Raw genomic sequence first — 14,526 nt, 5'->3', positions numbered from 1 at the left:
AAATTTGGATCAGGAGCAATCATTGGATGTAGAATTTAGTTCCTCATCTAAGGAGTACCAATGTTGCATACTTTTGATGCACCACACTACACGAAAAATGAGAAATACATGAAAAAATGTGATTTGCAATCATGTTATTCATGTATTTCTCATTTTTCATGTAGTAGGGCCCATAAAAAATGTGGAAAATGGGTACTCCTTGGATGAAGAATTAAATTCTACATCAAACAAGTGCTCCTTCTCAAAATTTGAGTAAAACTATGGGGAGATAAGTTGAAAATATGATTTGAAAAAGTAATTTTTAATTTTTACCTTTTTACTCCGAAAATGGTGAATCATCCCCCATGGTTGACATCATCATCTTGAATCCTATTAGTTATTATAAAGTTGATTTTGGTTGTAAATTTTTATTTTGAGGCATGCATAGAGGACAAAACCTTTGTGTGCAATTGTAATTTAAGCCATGTATTATTATTGTTTCATGCTTTGGGTGCATTAGTCATGGAGAGACCCATTGTGTCATTTATCTTTGTATAGGATAATGGGTGTCATGACTTATATTGTATAGAATTGATGTAGCCCCATTACATTGGGTGCATGATGTAAACTTGGGTAGATAGAAGTTTTGGTTGATGATAGATGTAGAGTAGTCATATGTCAATCCTATGTACTTGTCACAACCATGTCTTTGCTTCATGAAGCTTGGTATATGCTTGTCAATTTATTTTACATCATTTTATATCAGAACGGTGCAACAGTGTGTCGATACAACAACAAAGAGAGTGTGTTTGTAGCCCCATTACATGCTTAGGGGAAGCATGTTTAGTTTGAGTAGTTGCATGGTATTGGCTAGAGGTGTTGGAAATAGAGGTTATTGTTTGATATGCTTATCTTGCAAGAGAGACTTTTTGGATTGCATCTACAAGGTGTTGAGTATGACAGGAGATATTTCTTTCATCAGGCACATTATCATCATTGTTCTTCACTATTGGTGTGGGTATTTTCCATTCATGTCATAGGGGGAGAGAATTTGGATTGATAGAGATCAACTTTAGTGTTACATCATCAAAGTTTAAGAGTGTATGGATATCAACCTCAGATGTTGGAGATCATATTGAGGTTGTCATAAATTCCAAAGGGGAAGCTTATTGGCATTGTAGTATTGACATTGATTTCAACAAGGTCTTGGTACTATTCATCATATGCCTTATGTCAATCTGAGGATGTTGGTAGTCTTCCTCATGATGTGTGATGAGTGTTTCAGTTGTTGCAATGATCAACTTGTTGGTCTTGTTGGTTCTCGTTGATATCAACTTGGTTGTGGCATGACTTAGTGCAAGATCTGGAGGCTGAGTAGAGATGGCTTCATGACATGTTGAGTTGGTTTATCACAAGAGATGTTGCTACATCTATTTGAGATTCCCCTACATGTATTGGAGGTAGTTGGATGACTTGATGCTACTGTTGTAGGTGTTAGAGATGCTAGTACAGGTGCTAGAGATGTTGCTATAGTTACTGGAGGTGCTTGGACTAGTTCTTATCACTACTTGAGGACCTGTAGGTGTTCATATTGATGAGAAGTTTAGCAGAATAAGATTTGCATGTCACTAATTTGTTGCAGAGGTTCTTGGCCTATATCATCAATTTTAGACTTGCCACCAAGGCTTGGAGGTGCGTTTTAGAGTTTATGAAGGTGTCCCTAAAGTTTGACATAGCTCTGAGTTGATTTGATTTAGTTTTGTCCATAATATTACCCAATCACATGGGGATTGCCTCATGCATGTGGTTGGAAGGCTCCAACGGTTGGGAGATGATGTTTTCAAAGCGGCTACAACTGAAATTTGGAAATTCTGTGGGTGCCATTATGGCCTAAAGTGAGTTTTTCTCTAGATTCCTTGCACATATCATGTGTTTATTTTTATTATCTGGCTTGTCTTGTTTGAGACTCATCATGCAAAGGTTAGAAAAACGTTAATGAGCTTGTAGAACGTGATTAACAATGAAAATATCATCATGAGTTGAGATAGTGGTATGATCTAGTCAAGGTGTTGAATTCGAATCAATTAAAGCATATGAATAAAGTTTGTGGAGCTCAGTAGTTCTTGGTAACTATTGGGTTGAGAACCTTAGTTCATATATATTGGAGAGAGCTAAATGATAGTTTGATTGGACATGTCATGTATTAAGTGAGTGTGAGGTTCGAGGATTGTGTGCAAGTTGTGAAGTAGATTTTCTGAAGTAGTGTTTGGGCAAATTATAGACTTATAATTTGACAGACATAAATTATCAACCAAGGGTAGGTAACCATGTGAGATGCTATGCAAAATATATGTTGGCTAATAGTTTAAGTGTTTTCCTAAACAAAATCACATACGCACACAACTTCAATACCCCTTTTTCCCAACAACAGTTAGCAGCAAAGGCTATGGAGCGGATTTAATCATCCATCTAAAGCTCTGAAAATTGTTGATGCTAATCAAAAAAAGATAATAGATCAATCAAACAACAATTGAATCAATTCAATAATTCACAATATGAGATTAAAGCCTACTCAAATACTCCAAACATATTCATCGCATAAGCTTCACCATTTAATCATCACACATGTGCTGCTACAATTTAGAAAATAGGATTCAAAAGTTGTATAATAACTCTATCAACTCTTGAAAATAGTTAAAAGAACACAATCTAAAACTATGGGAGTTGTGAGTAAAGGGGGCCCTCCCTTATTCACAACTCCAACTAATAAAGGAGTTTACACAACAATATCACATGAAATTTGTATTAATCTAAACAAGTATTACAATAGTATCAAAGTCTGGTATGTTAGCCTCCCCTTTACAAATGAAAAATAAAAGTATTTATACAAATACAGAGGCATAAGCCTTCCTGAATTAAGAAAATGGAATTATGTAAATGGTTCCTCTTCCTTCTCTTGATGGTCCCCATTTGTAGTATCAGTACCCTCTAAATGAACCATATTGAACCAATAGGGAGTGGGACCTTGGTAAGCTACAAATCTTTCAGATTCATCTATCTGGAACGCTGGTTCTTGAATAGGGTTGAAGAGGAATTCCTCTTTAGGCTGGCTACTAAGCAAAGATGATGCCCCCATAGGTATAGGATATTCTTGATGAGAAGCAACAGAGGATTCTCTATCGGAAGGATTCTTCTCTGTTGTGGGGTTATTACTATGCTTAGGTTCAGTTGTCGATCCTTGTTCAGAACTATTAGTCCTTGGTTCAGATTCCCCCTTGTTCTTTATAAAATTCTTTTTCCCTGCCAGATTATTAGTGAACGAAGTGGTGCTCACACCACCACTAAAACTACTTGAGAATTTTTAGTGGCCCCTATCTAAAAAATTCAAAACTTCTACTTACCAAAAAATCAGAACATGGCTTTGGCGAATTCTAATCTCGGCAGGTACGTAGGCCTTACCCCATTCTTACCATTTCAACCCCCCCAACCCTAAAAAGTTTAAACAAAAAGAAATCATACTAAAAACCTTTCAGTATCATCCCTTAGCACCTCCCCAACAATGACGGAAAAATGTTTGGGAAAATTATAGACTTATAATTTGATAGACATAAATTATCAACCAAGGGTAGATAACCTTGTGAGATGCTACACAAAATATATGCAAGTTAATACTTTAAGTCTTTTCCTAAACGAAATCACATACACACACAACTTCAATATCCCTTTTTCCCATCAACAATTAGCAAAAAAGGCTATGGAGGGGACTTAATAATCCCTCTAAAGCTCTGAAAATTGCTGACGCTAATCAAAAAAAGATAATAGATTAATCAAACAACAATTGAATCAATTCAGCAATTCACAATATAAGATTAAAGCCTACTCAAATACTCCAAACATATTCATCACATAAGCTTCACCATTTAATCATCACACATGTGCTGCTACAATTTAGAAAAGAGGAATCAAAAGCTATGTAACAACTCTATCAACTCATCAAAATAATTGAAAGAACACAATTTAAAACTATGGGAGTTGTGAGTAAAGGAGGCCCTCCCTTACTCACAACTCCTTCAACTGCTAAAGGAGTTTACACAATAAGATCACATGAACTTTGTATTAATATAAACAAGTATTACAGTAGTATCAAAGTCTGGTATGTTAGCCTCCCCTTTACAAATGAAAAATATAAGTATTTATAAAAATACAGAGGCATAAACCTGCGCGAATTAGGAAAACTGAAATACTGCACTCGTCTACTAATAATAATTGGAAAACACATTAAAAACAAGCATGTTGAGTTTGATCCATGACTAAAAGCATGGACCAAACTCATCTCGTTGGGTTGCTGACGATGTTTCCCACTACAGCCATCTAGGAGAGGTTTGAAGATCTGGCTTATTTCGGTGGTAGTTTTGAGGAAGCCAATAGGACAACGTCCATGTAAACAAATTTCTTGACAAAACCCTCATTTTCATTCTTTTAGAGGCTGATCAAAACATACTCAACCATCGCTATCCTTGCGGGAAGTTAGAGTGGTTATAGGAAATCGGCATAGCTATAGGTAATTGGTGACATTTCAGCAAATCACGACTTTTCTATAGGAAATCACAAAACTATTTCAAAAGATAGCTGATTTGCATAGGATTCAGTCATCACTCTTGCAATTGTAGATAATTCGATTATGTATCATTTAAATTTAGAAATACTCAAGAATAAAGTGAAATGATATTTTTAAGACTAATTTCGTACCTTAAATCCCACAACACAGCAAAACACATAGGATATGGAAAAAAGAGAGTCATGAAGGGTAAAAAAGAGTTCAAAATAGGGGGGAGAAAGGCCTTAGAACATTATAAAAAATGGAAAAAATTGGGACTCAACATCTCACCCACGTCTAGCTCCTCGAATGTCCCTTATGCAAGCAAAAATGTTGAACATCACAAGAAAAATTCTTTCTGTGCCTTGTGCTTCAGCTACTGTAGCCAGGTGATCTAATTGCACCCTACTAGACTTAGCTTCTTGAAACCTACCTTGATATTCTTCATTCATTTTTTGTAGGTGATTGATCTGAGCCTCATTTTTCTTCATGAATCGGCATGCCTTCTGATGCTTCACTTTCCACTCCTCCTGTTCTTTCCCAGACGCGGGATGTTCTCCTTTAGAACTTCATTTTCCTTCTGAAGAACCTGTTCAGTCATAGTGAGCTCGGTGATAGATTCCTCCATCTCCTTCAAGGGCCACTTCTTTTTAGAGGTTTACTCATCCCGATGCTTCCCTTGAGAGGACTGAGATGGACTTGGTTCTTCCTACTCTCTGCAACCTTCGATTGTTTTCTCTCCACTTTCTTGTGGCTCTTGGAAAGATGCGGCCTCCAACTCTTCTTTGTCAGTGAACACATCTGACTCAATCTTTACTTTCTTCCCCTTAGACAAGTCTTGGGGCTTCTTATCCTTCTTCTTAATTTCAATTTTTTGCACCTCCTCCTCCAGAGTTTCCTTTATCTCTAGCTTCATTTCTTGGCTTGTCGTCAAATGCCTAGCAGGAGTAGGGGTATGTTTTGATAGATCAAGCCTCTTCCCTTTAGTTTCCCTGATCACCATCACCTCCTCATATTTATTAACCTCCTTTGTCGGCTGACCGTGAGTCCAGTTTTTCTTTCTCAACTTCTTTGTTGGTTCTACCTCTTTGGTTTCTAGTAAATCAGGCTCTTTCTTGTCATCCACAAAGTAATTATCTACTAGAAACTCTTCCCATGTTTTATTTTGTTTCTTCAAAACCTTTGTCATGATAATTTTGACAAGACCATGATGATAGAGGTTCTCCTCTATATGTGATACCCTCTCCTTGGCAAAAGTAGCCATCTTCAACAAATACATTCTAAGAAAATATGGTAAATTTAAGGTTTTGTCTGAGAAATGGTCAAGGAGATGAATATGAAACAGGAAAGCTAACCCAAAACAACCTTCATAGGTGATATAATTCTACAAGAGAAACATGAGATGTTGGTACTTACTTCTTAGATAATCTTATGGAATCCCCTTACTCCAGTATGGGTCTGGATGCTCTTTTTTGAGGAAGGGTGCACACTTATCCTTATTGAATGATTGGTTTTTAAACCAGTGCTCTCTTGACTGTGGAATTCCACAAGCTCGGGCCACTAGCTCCTCCATCAATTTGAACTTAATGTTACTCACCTGCGCCCTGTAGCCATTTAGGTTTAGGGAAAAAGACTTCATCTCTTCTGAATTATGCCCACTAAACTTTAAGAATAAAGGCAACCATCCTGCCTTCTCCAACCTCTTCTTACTCTGTGGGTAAGCATCAAGAAATGTTTGACCCTGAGGTTCAAATGTAACAGTAGACCACATTTTTAATAGTGGCTAGGAGTGGGAGAGAGCAGAGTTTGATCAGTTCATTGATATGCATTTGATGCCAAGTGATATAATTCAAACCTGATAAGAACAATTTTCTTATTTTTTTTATATTATTTTAGGAAAGGTGTATGGTAATAAGGAAACATCAAACAATGCAAAATGTGATCATGATTTTCATCATGATCGATTCTTTGGGATAAATGTTTTGAAGATAATCAAAATAATAATTAGGAATGGGAACTCATGTTAAGACACAACGGCTCATCACCACCTTATTTCGCAAGGGTTGTTGTGACTTGTATTCATGAAAATTCAAAATTTTCATACCACTACCTTTTTACCTTAAGTACTCTGATGCCAAATGTACTTGCTCGATCTTACCTTACAACAGTCAAGTACCTTGGTGACAATTGCACTCAATTTGAAATCATAAACCACCTCGAAACCATATCATGTGCAAGATCGTGTACCCTCAACTAATAATGAAAATGATTAGTACTTGCCATATTATTTAAGAAAATGTTATGCTAGAAACTCATTCTTCAGGAAATAAGTGCTTTGTTGCAGGAAATGCACTGATGAACTTCTTTGCATGAAACCTTGATCTCCCCTTTTCTTGTACAGTTTACTACACATGAATATAGGTTTTGAGGTCGAATGTTCAATAATCTCATTGGATTACTAGCCATTATGGTTAGTTGTTAACCAACGCGAGGTCCATCACCATTAATGAAAGCGAGGACCAAGGTACCTCTAATGCATCCTATCAGGTGTGAATGTATAAGCTTTATCAAACCCCCTTTAGGATCCAGAATTCAAGGATACATGAAGAATATCCATTCTTACTAACAAGATAGCCTATCATTGAGGTATAGAAGTTTCAAGGCATCAAAAGTCTCTAATCTTGAACCCAGATAATTTGATGATCTCGATGGGCTAAGATTGTTTGAAGGAGGGCCTTAAGAGATCCCACATCAGTCCAACACGAGAAAACCAAAAATTAATTAAAAGACATAATTTATTTGAAGATCCAAATGATCAATTGTCCTGTGATTTTATTGAGCCCAGGGTAGTTCATGGTCGCCATATTTCAATTTTAGAGAGTCTGAAATACTAAAAAACAAGACTCCAATGGGGCTCCTTCTCTGTAATTAATCTATTGGTGCTGGAAAAAGGGAAAAATCATATACCCAATAGACATTCCTTTCATGGTTTACTAAGCATGAGAAGGAAAAAAGTAAGCTCAATTTATTATGGCAGAAAATGAAGAAGACGTAGTGAAATGAATGACTCCCTTCTCCATCATTTCCATGTCTTTTTTCTTCACAATCTCTTCCAAAAATTCCTCCTTAGATGGGGCTTCTAATATAGTTTGATTCTATGCACATTCACTAAGAAGGTAACACTTCCATCATCAATTTTTTTAACCTGAATAGGTCCATTATCAAAAAAAAATTCAATTTCATAGGGGCCAAGCCAATGTGTGCTAAATTTCCCTTCAAAATTCTTAACTTTCGAATCAAATAGCAATGCCCAGTCTCCCTATTTGAACTGCTTTTTCTTAATGTATATGTCATTCCATCTAGCCCATTATTGTTGGATTATATTAGTATGTTTAAAATCATCTCACATAATCTCATCCAACTCATTAAGCTATAGGATTCTCTTTTGTTGTGCTTCATCAAGGTTTATGCCCAAATCTGCTGCCATCTTAAAAGTTTTGATTTGAAATTCAATTGGCAATAAAACTTGCTTTCCATACACCAATTCATATGGAGAGAAGCAAGTGGTGTTTTTCCATGTGACCCTGTAGGCCCATAATGCATCGGAAATTCGATTAGACAAATCCTTCTTATGTAATTGCATTTTCTTAGTCAGGATTGTCTCCAACACCTTATTTGTTGATTTCACCTACCCATTGGCCTATGGATCGTAAGGGGTGGACCTCCGATGAGTAATATGATATTTATATAAAATTCCCTTCACAATCTTCGACATAAATTGATTACCCTAATCAATAACAATTTCCCTTGGTAACCCAAATCTTACAAAAATATCAGAAAAAATAAATTCTACCACTGCCTTCTCCATTGCTCTAGGTAGTTCCATCGCTTCCACCCAATTCGTAACATAATTAGTACACACTAAAATATACGTCTTACCTCTTGAATGTTTCTATGAGAATTTGTGGCTATAGAGGAATTTCATTTGCTTGAACAAGTCGCCCTATCCTATGGAAGTTGTCACATTTACGAACATACTCCTTTTCATCTTTGAAAAGACTTGACCAGTAATAACCTGAGAAGAGGATCTTATAAGTTGTCTGCTTATATGTAAAATGTCCTCCACAGGGTTCATCATGATAAGCTCTAAAGATATCATATATCTCATCCTCTCTAACACACCTGCGAATAATCAAGTCAGCTCTAGTGTGTTAGTGTCTATCAGTCCTTCTAGTCACCAGTGATAAAATGTACTCTTTTAAAGTTGTTGATATGGTTATTAGGTCAAATTGTTATATTTTCAAATAAAATGTGATCACTGGTTAGTATGTCTGGGTGTGTTACTATTCCCTCCATTTCATGGTCCAATGCCATTTTGGTTGTGTCATCACTCATTGCGATGAGTCATCAGTAAATATCTTCATCACCATCCCAGTCTCATCTCATGGTTAGTTTCGTACTCCATTAGATGTCACCAATAGGTGAAGTCATGTTGGCTTGAGGGGGCCTGACCCAGGTTCAACATTAATTAGCCAAACAAATCCCCACACTACTAGCCCTTTTGGCATCAGCTCGAGGATCACGGATCGAAGTCTCACCAGAAGAAATTTGGGGGATGCTCGAACCAAGTTTCCACACCCTGAGATGGTCGTGATGTTGTTTGATTCCCTTTATCCCTACCTTCGTGAAGGTTGCTTCGCTCTAGGTCTTGCAAGACATGTCCTTTATTCTGTCCTTTAATACCTCTACGAAAGGGTATGATCGACCTTCACGCAGCCCTAGCCTACTGCTCAAGTACTTTCGCAATGTTATGGCAACGTGCCATGCAGATTCCCCAATTACTCTAAGTGAATTGCTTATCTTATCAAATAATTATAGTTAACACCACGTAGATAATTGTAATTGCGTTCAATTATTCAACGTAATTGCATTCATTTGCACATCACATAAGCATAATAAAGGAAATTCATACATAACATATCAAGATGCAATAACAGAACAAAGACACAAGAATTGTCGAATATTTCTCTTTATTGATATCTTCCAATTTTTCACAAACTCTGTTGACCCTGCGCACACAATTGTAGGGGTCCGTGCACTCAGCTACAGACTTCTACCCTAGGCCTCTGTGCACTCAACTGCAGAGCCTCTACCTATGCTATGACCCAAGACTTAGACTTCTTACTTCAAAGCTACGACTCTCTTACATTATTTATCATTGTTTATCTCCAAAAGTACTTAGAGCTTAGCTCTTTTTACACACTCCCATGGTCCACGGACCATGGGTAGATCTCTTATAGCTGACTCTACTTTACAAAAATAAGGGTGAACTACCCTTTATGACACATAACACCTTCGCGCTCTGCGACCACACAATGTGGAGACTTTACCATTTTATTACAAAATTAAACTCAAACATAGGATTTTAGCCCCAAAACTGCCCTTGGGGGATCACGCTGCCAACAGGAACCCAACACAAACATCGTGACTCACCCTCGAGTCACTCATTAGGCACGGAGATCTTTGTGTGAAGACCATCCATCTCACCCTTTATGACCGCTACCTTGGCCATGCACTGAGATGTCACCTGCTTCACATCTGCCACTCCCTTCTCGGTCGTTGCTCCTACGTTGTTAGCCTGAAGCTTTTGTTGCGTCACTTTCAGAGTCACAAGCTTGCCTTCAATATTTCCTGTGACTGTGAAAACTTCCTCCAACTAGGGTTTTAGTTGCACCTTCAGCACTACTTCCTTGTGCAATGCTACGTCCACCTATTCCTTTAGCTGCTTGCCTCCTGCAACTTGGATAGCCTCTGTGTTAGGGCGACGATTCGCGTTGTGCCCTTAACTTCATCATAGCATTATTGTAGCTTACGCTCTTCCATCTCTAGCCTTTGTATATTTGGGTCCTCATGCAAAATTGCCAGGACCTCAAATGATTTCTCAAACAACTGCATGCAGTCTGCTACTGCACTTTCCATCACTGCTACTACCTATGTGACAATGGTTTCCTGATGTTCCTTTACCTCTGGTGGTGTGGAAGGCTGGGCCCTCAACTGTAGCTCTGTAATTTGTAGGTTCAACTCCAACTAAACCCATGTCATCTCAGTCCGAGTGTCCTGCACCAGTGTGGCCAATTTGCGGATGCGTACCTCAACTAGCTCTTCCTCCGGAATGGCCAATTCTAGGACCATTCTGTATGCCTCCTCCACGACCTACATGATCTTCTTGCTTTTTTTGGTTGCCTCTACCTCATCAGTGATGGTTGAATTTCTCTCTAGGGCCATCTATTCGTTGTTGATCCGTTGTTCGTTGATCACCTAGAGGGCGCGGTGCTCTCGGGACATCAGTTCTGCAATTACTCCATCCTGTAAGAGGTGGAGTGCTTCACACGGAAGTGCTGCTAGGTTCAACCCAACTTCCTTCAAGGCATTGAAAGTGGGCTTGTCAGCCTCATTTTCCGTGTTCAGTCCATTCAGTAGCACTATCGCACTGGAAGCCTTTGTGCGTAGCATATCGGTAGCCTCCAAAGTGCCGATAGCCAACCTGGTAGACATTGTATAGCCTGCAACGTGTGGGTCTACAACTCCTGCAACCCAGTCTGGATGGCCCCTGGTATGATCTGATACTGTTGTTCAAATTGCTACAGGACCTCCATGGTGACATCCTTGATTGTGTCACCGATATCATGTAAGTCACCCTCCGTCAATGTGATAGGGCCCAACGAGGTCTTGGTAAACTTGGATTTCTTTTTGGACCCTCCCGTATCTACCTCTCTAGGATGCTTAATACGGGTGGACATCTCCTGAGGGTCCACGTCGTGCTATTCTGTGTCTTCCTCTTTGGTCTTAGGTGAATGCAACCATGCACCTTTGTCAGAGCACCGCTCTGTGCCACTTGTCTATTTTCCTGCCTGCTTTCCTACCTGTTCTGCCTGGACCTTCTCAGTTGCTTCCTTTTTCCATTTCTTGACCGAACTGCTCCATCTTCAGCTTGGCCTCCTCCTTCTTCTTCTACATGGCGGACTTGCTTCCATCCACTACCAAGTTCATGGTAGTGTGCCACTTTGCCAGCCATTGATCCAGTACCGCATCAATTGCATCATCCGCGGCCAAATAAGGTTAGTTGTACCACTTCTACATAGGGTTATTTCGTGCCCTGATGGAGACTCGATGGAAATCGACTTTGAACTTGGGATAGCTCTGTAGGTTAGCGTACACTGTGGGTAACAGTAGTGGCTTATGATTGATGGCCATCTCGATATTCATCTATATCAAGATCCAAAAGATCTTGTTGTCTCAAACTCATTGCGCATCCTTGGTCGCCCATAGCGAAGTGTACTTTGCTGCTTCAGGGAGGTCTGGCACGATTGAAGGGAACTAGCTGTCCTCTGGTAGCTCCCATGCTACCATCACAATTGATAGCAAGAGCCACGTGTAGTGGAACATCTCACTGAGCCCTTGTGGTTTGTGGCAGTTCGCCAGGATCTCTTCATGAAGGTAGTCTGACCAGTTAAACTAGACTCCTTTTGCGCATTGCTGTGTGAACAGTACGATAGGTACCGACACCTCGTCAGTGAGACACTTCCACATCACCTTCCTTGCAAGGATCTGCGTTGCTACCTTCACAGCAGGGTCACAGATGCTGGAGATAGCGTACCCATGCGACTTCTTCAGCAGTTTGAATTTTCCTTCATTGGCTCTGCGAGAGCCCACTCGCCACCCTTGCCACCAAAGATCATCGTTGGATTCTCACTTATATATGGTAGGCGCGTTATTCGGTGAATCAACCTATCTGTGATGGGTATCAGCTCCTCCAGCCACAATAGCTTCTTGATGACCAAAACTATCATCGGGGTGCGGTTATAGTGCGACACCCAGAGTAGGTTAAGAAATCCTATCTTCTCTACCCCCTTGAGCCACCTCCATCGCTCCAATGATGTCATTCCCGTATTTGTATCTATGATGCAACGCATCAGCTGCTCGGTCGCTAGGTGTGGGAACTTCGCGTGGTCCACCAAGTCCCAATATTCAAGCTTCAGTATCGGCACCCGTGCCAAATGCGGATCGTCGAAACAAATTTCATCTAGTAGCAGAGGGGTTTGTAGGGGAGTCCTACTCTCATCAATGTCGTTTGGGACCTTGGACTTAGGCTTGCATGGAGGGACATACTTCAGCAACCGCATAATAGGGTCTACACCCTAGGTTTCAACCTCCTCTAGTTCAGCTCCCACATCCTCATTTTCCATCGGGATGTCTTTGATATCTTCCTCCTATGGTTCTAGGTTTATAGCCTTGACTTTCTCCTGTGTAGTGGGATTTGCTGGGTTTCTTCTTGGCGTTGCACGCACTAGTATGGCAGGCTGTTTGCTCTTATTTTCCTTCATGGTCTCCTTGGTTTGGGTTTGCTTCGGTCTCGGCGTTGTTGGCTATTTAGGAACCTCTGCCAATACATTGGCTACTTTTGGAGCAACTACTTCCGCCTCCTTTTCCATTTCTTGTGTCCGCTCTTCTACTACTTGCTCTGTATTTATAACTTCTTCAGGCACCAACATAACACTCTCTAATAGTGCTCACGTCATCTCTAGCAAGTTCACAAACTTGGGAGTCTCTTTGAAAGTCTCGAAGAATTCTCGGTTCATGGATGCATGGGAGCTCAACAACTGAATACTCAAAATGCCATGTGTGTCTTGCTAGTCAACCACTTGTAATTTATAGGGCATTTTGAATTCAAATCCGACTGTTCCCCCAAAAATCGATTCATTAATGCCAGATTGGCGGAAAATTTTCAAGCATCTCAGCCATAAATTTCATCTTAAATGCCGGTCACCTGCTTCGTTTGGCCTTGTGTCTACTTTCTTTTCATGAACAATGACTATAATGGTCACTTTTTAGCTAACATGCGTGATTTCTCCCAGGGTAGTGCAACTCCCTCTGCGCTACCGCAAACCTAGTGACACTTCCTTGCCTTGCACCATTCTCCAATCAGGCACCTCCCCAACCTGGGAAGTGTAGTTTATAGTCTCACACCTCCTTTCAGCTGCCTAGAGTGCTAAGACTGTGCTACCTTCATTTAGTCACATGGCTGGACCACCAGTGTATGGCTTCAAGCGACTACCATTCACCTTTCTTGGGAAGGGTTCTCCATTTAGTTTGACTAGTTGTACCAGTCCTCCATTGGTAATCTCCTTAATGATATAGGGCCCTAACCAGTGAATTCTAAATTTTCCTTGAAATTTGTCAAAATTACTATCATATAACAAAACCAGGTCATTTACCTTAAATGTGTGTAGCTTAATATGTCAATCATGCCATGCCTTTTCACGTTGCTTTTGGACCTGTTGGTGAAATCCAGTTAAAGTTCTTTCTTGCTCCAGTACATCCGGTTGTGTGAGCCTCTCCTCTAGGGCTTCGCGATCCATCATACCTATAACCACTGCTATGCACAGACTGGGCACAATATATTCCATAGGCATTACCACTTCAACCCCATAGACGAGCCTAAAGGGGGTTTGTCCAGTAAACTTCTTGCATGTTGTTCGATAAGCCCATAGTACTGCAGGTATGTGTAGGTCCCAATCACTTCACTGAGCATTTCAAACCTTGGTCAGTGTGTTTTCAAGCACTTTGTTGAACGCTTCCACCATCCCATTAGCCTGTGGGTGATACGTGTGCTCTTCCACTGGTATACCTGAAATTCCTTCGTCACCGCACTGATCGTCTCATTCAGGAATGGGTACCACGACCACTCATAAAGATATTCGGAGATCCAAATCATGTCAATACATGGTCAAAGAGGAATTTTGTAGTAGTTTCACCTGTGAAATCCTTCATAGGTTGTGCCTCCACCGAACGAGTCAAATACTCTATCATGGTGATATTGTACCTTGCTCCCATCTTTCCTTGAGGCTGAATGGGTCCCACAAAATCTATCGCCAATTTCTCAAAGGGTT

The sequence above is a fragment of the Pinus tabuliformis genome, chromosome 9, assembly GCF_031772625.1.
Source record: "Pinus tabuliformis cultivar Carrire ecotype Pingquan chromosome 9, CPIR1, whole genome shotgun sequence".
NCBI lineage: Eukaryota > Viridiplantae > Streptophyta > Pinopsida > Pinales > Pinaceae > Pinus > Pinus tabuliformis.
The sequence above is the reverse complement of the archived record's forward strand: the minus strand, read 5'-3'. Positions refer to the sequence as shown.